We start from the raw sequence: 5,015 nt of genomic DNA on the forward strand, positions 1-5,015 counted from the left end.
TCCTTGGGCACGTATCCTGTGGTAAGGCTAAGATTAAACAGCTGCCTTATGTGCGGGTTTAGTTCCTCATTGAGTTCATGTAGCACACAGCTGGGGACACCATCCGTTCCCATTGATGCTGTGTTTTTAGCTTTAGAGAGCAGCTTTCACCTGCGCATTGGAGATGTCTGGGAGGCTGCACTCCGCTGGGATAGTTATCTCTCCTTTTGGGGAGAGGGGTGAAGTTTGCACTGAACCTGTCTGCCAGTATGTTGGCAATGTCTGTGGGTTCAGTGATTTTTGTATCATTTTGGACTAATTCTGAGCATATCTGGGAGTTTCCACCCAGGTTTCTAACATAGCGAAGAAGGCCTTATGATTGTCTTTTGAATCTTTGGCAATTTTTCTCTCAAAGTTGGCCTTGGATGATTTTATGAGTGCTCATATGTTTTTACTAATAATGATCAAAGGTGTCTTCTCTTTTATGGATTTTGCTCTATCATGTAACAGCTTTCTCCTCTTATTGTAAAGTTTGTTTATGGCTGGGGTCCACCAGACTGGACGTTTGCCCTTGGTGGAAAGAGTCTTGGTTTTATTAGGGATTGCCTGATCCATGCAGTCCTGGAGGTGTTTGTAGAAGGCATTTGTAAGGGCTTCTGCAGCTTGGGTTGTGGTTTCCACTGGCTCGGGGGCCTTGAAGGATACCACACCAGTCTTGAGTAGTGTGAAGTTTGCTTTAAAGAAGTTCTTCACTGTGGTCTTTTTTGTTTGGGGTGGGGGCGGGATGTGGATATCCAGTGAGATTAGTTTATGATCTGATCTCACCAATGAGGGATATACTTCCGGTGTGGAGCATTTTGTCCCCATGTTTGTGATGATGAGATCTAGTATATTTTCTACTCTTGTGGGAACGGTGACTAGTTGTTCCATGGCATTTGAATTTATGAACTCCAGGAACCTTTGGGCTAGAAAGTTTGGGCTTGAGTAATGTTCCCAGTCTATATTCGGGCAGTTAAAGTCACCCAATATAATGGTGTTAGGAGATACTTTTATACCCTCCAGTGTCTTCAGGAAGGCTGTGTGGGGTTCCTGAGTTTGAGAGGGTGGCCTGTAGCATGCTACAAATTGTAGAGCAGTTTTGCCTATGGTTAATTGCACCTGGATGGTTTCCGATGCTTCATGCGTTGCCACCAACCTGGAGGTGTGGGTATCCTTGATGAATATGGATACACCCCCTCCTTTTGTGGTGTGGCCTGGGTTTTGGGGCCGGAACGCATGATATGAGGTAAAACCTGATAGTGCCGGGGTGCTCTCGGGAGCCTTGAACCAGGTTTCAGTCACAGCACAGACATTGATGTTCTCCATACTGAGAAGGGCCTTGAGTGCGTGCATTTTGAGATTTAGACTTCTGGCATTGAGCAGCATTACCCTTAGTTTCTTCCCATTTTTGTTTTCTAGGGTGGTAGGTTTAGAATTTGAGCCTTGCCTAAAAAAGGCACTATGGGGGTGGCAAGAGCCTTAGCCAATATCCGGGATCCCAGGGGTGACAGGTGCAAGCCATCCCTTGCGAAGCAGCGTGGCTTGTCAAGCATGTCATCCCAGGCAGACAGACACTGGATCCCCTTTGAATGACACCAGAAATTAAGCCAATTGTTAAAGCTGATCGTCTTGTCTCTATGTTGTGGCATCATTCTTGGTGAAGGAAGGATGCTGCTCAGGGTCAGGGTCATACCTGCCTGGGCTACATAATCAGAGAGCTCCTCTATGTCTCTTTTCATGTAGTCCAGGGAGGTACGTCTCAGGTCGTTCACACCAGCATGGACAATGACTGTGTCATATTTGTACTTGCTGTGGAGTGACCCGAGTGCTTGTGTTATGTGGCGGATTCTAGCGCCTGATAGGCAGCTTACTGTGACCCTCTCCTTGTTCAGCCTGGTGAGTGGGACGTCAGTGTGTCTGACTATGGAGTCACCTATGACAAGTATGTTTGGTGTTGCATTTGGCCTTAAGGGCTGTGACTGCTTTGCACACTGATTTTGTGTTTTATGTGTTGCCTGTGGTGTGTCATGAGGTGGCGGTTGCTTGGGTGTCTGCTTTGGAGGCCTCTGCTGTTTAGGTAATTTTTGCTCAGAGCCTCCGAGTATGTCTTTGTGTGTTTATGTGTTTGATTCATTGTTGTGATAGCTATATGTGAGACTGGTTTTGTGGTGTGTGTAGTTGCCTTCTCCTCCTGTCTGGTCTTGCCAGTCCTGAGTTGAGAGAGCTCAGCCTCCAGTTTGGCTAAATAGCTGAATCTCTCGCAAGTATTTGTGTTATGTGGGAGGAGGAGAGGGTTGTCTGTGTACATGAGGCAATTGTAACATTGCCTCAATATTCCCAGATTCACCAACTGGACAGGAGAGGACGCCAGCATCTGGCCCTTCGACATGCTAGAGAAATTAAGTTTGGGGTGTAACTGAATGAGAGTGGACTTAGTAAGGAAGTGGGTACTCCTGGGGGGGGCGTTTCGCTATTGAGGGACTTTGTATAATACAGAAGTGCTAAGCCTGAAAAGAAGATGCTTTTAAGACAAGTGCTGAGTTTTTTTTTTTTTTTTTTGGAGGAAAAAAAAAAAAAAAAAGCTTTTAGGAACAAGTGCTGCGCTTTTTAGTTAAGGGATATACTGTTTAGATTACTAGTAGAGCAGTTCTAAGGGAAAAAATGAAGAACAGACTTTATGGAGCCAGAAAAAGTTTAACCTTGTTAAACGGCTGCCGATGTTGCTCTAGTGGCAACTCCACGCTAAATCGCGCTAAAGCACGCTAAAGCGTGCTTGATAGCAGGGGCTGGAAAGAGCCAGGAATTGACCCAATACGGCCAATAAAACTACAGTTTCAAGTCAGTAACCACTCCGTGGGGCAGGAGCTGCTCAATGTTTTCACTGCCACTGATCAACAGAGACTTTCCCTTAGCCCAAGCAAAATGGCCTCATAGAAACTTACAAACAGTTCAGGAACAGCAAGCCTGTAACTGAACTTTTTTAAATCTCAGAAAAGTGGGAAAAAAGCAAGATTTTTTTTTTTGTTTTGGTTTTTTCAGAGATAGCAGAGGTTCACAAGTAATATCAAGTTATAACAGTGCAGTAAATGACCCCACACAAGAGTGCTAGGTCAAAGACAGAAAATATGCAAGTTTTGAGAAAAATGATTTTAAAATTAAGTGCAAACAGGAAATTCAGTAAACAGCTTTTGGCTGTGCTCTAAATACAGCTACTAATGCAGAAATCAAGTTTAACAAGCCAGAAAATGCTCAAACTAGGCAACTATGCAGAAAAACTTAGCAAATAAACAGAGAAAAAATACTTAAAATCTCAAAAGTGGCTCCCTTCTTCTCTCAGCATTTTCTCCTCTTGGTGGGTGCTTCACCAACAGCCAACAAGCCTGAAAAGATGCCAAACCCACGAGGCAACTAGGTTTTAAGAGAGGAAGATGAAGTATGGTCACAATGGTCAGAGAAGGCTCTAAGGTCAACAGAGACCAGGCTGAAGACCTGGAAGTTGACTGGAGAGAAAATACAACAGTTCAAGGAATTACTCAGGGCTCTATCACTCCCAAAAGAGGAGGGAATAGGTGGCGTTGAAGAAGAATGGCAGCGCCTCAAAACAGATTGTGCGAAGACTACAGAACAGATATGTGGCCGAGTCAGGTATGGAAAGAAGGTATATAAGGAAAGCTGGTGGTGGAATGCAGAAGTCCAGGAAGTCATCAAAAGAAAAAAGTGCAGAAAAAAGTGGGAGACAGAAAAGACTGACCAGGCTAGGAAGGAATACTGGTTGGCTAACAAAGAAGTTAAGAAAGGAGCTGCAATAGCAAAGAATAAGGCATCAGATGCGCTCTATCAACTTCTTGAAAGTGACTCATTAAGTGTCACAAAGAAACTGTATCAGGTTGCAAGGCAAATATAGAAAGATAAAGAAGATAGTCAGAGCAACAACCTGCACATCAGCCCACAGGACATCAAAGGCAGATGAAAGGAATATTTCCAGCAGCTTCTGAATGAAGAAAACTCCACAGAAACTGTACAGCCCCAGAAACAGCCTACAATGACAGAAGAAGAGGGGCCTAACTTAGAAAAAGTAAGAATAGCACTATGGAAAATGAAGTTGGGGAAGCAGCAGGCTCAGATGAGGTAATAGCAGATATAATAAAGATGCTGGGTAAGACAGGGGAGAAATGGTTCCTGAGAGTACTCAAAGCCATATGGAGAGAAAGGTGTATTCCAGATGACTGCTATAAAACCCGCATTTGTGTGGTTTTGCACGCCGGGCAGCGCCACTTAGCTAGGGTATAACTACTCCCAGCTCCACAAAGTCTACTCTTCAATTTTTCCTTGGAACTAGACAAACTTTCAACTTAAGCACTCAAATCATTCACTTCTCATAACGAAATCATTCACCTCATAATGGCACTTGCTCAAAACTCATAGAAAGCACTAATAAACCTTAGCACTAGACCCCCCCAATACTGTAGAGAAGGACAAGGCTCTCTATTCGACCTTACCAGCCAATCAGTAAAACAGTTCACTGTACCTCTCCAGGCATGTCCAAAGGGCAGTTTCAGGTGTACTCTCTGGTCCAACTGGTGAATCTGGGCATTTTGAGGCAATTTTACAATTGCCTCATGTCCACAGACAACCCTCTCCTCCTTCCACCAAAAACTAATACATGCGAGACATGCAATTATACAGTCAAACTGGAGGCTAAGCTCTCTCAACCCAAAACTGGACCAGGCAGTCAAGAGGAGAAGGGAATTACTTGCATTACACCACCAGTCTCACATAGATCTATGAAACCAGCACCGGCAAAAAACACACATAAATACATGAAAACATACTTGGAGGCTCTAAATAAAAATTTGCAGAAGCAACTGAGACCTCCAAAACAGACATACAAGCAACCTCCACCCCCCCCCAACACAAACCATGAAACACATACTTCACAAAACCAGTGTGCCACACAACCACAGCCCTTAAGGCAAAATAATATACCCAACACACTA

This window comes from Protopterus annectens, chromosome 12.part0 (genome assembly GCF_019279795.1).
Source record: "Protopterus annectens isolate FY-2018-M chromosome 12.part0, PAN1.0, whole genome shotgun sequence".
Classification (NCBI taxonomy): domain Eukaryota; kingdom Metazoa; phylum Chordata; order Ceratodontiformes; family Protopteridae; genus Protopterus; species Protopterus annectens.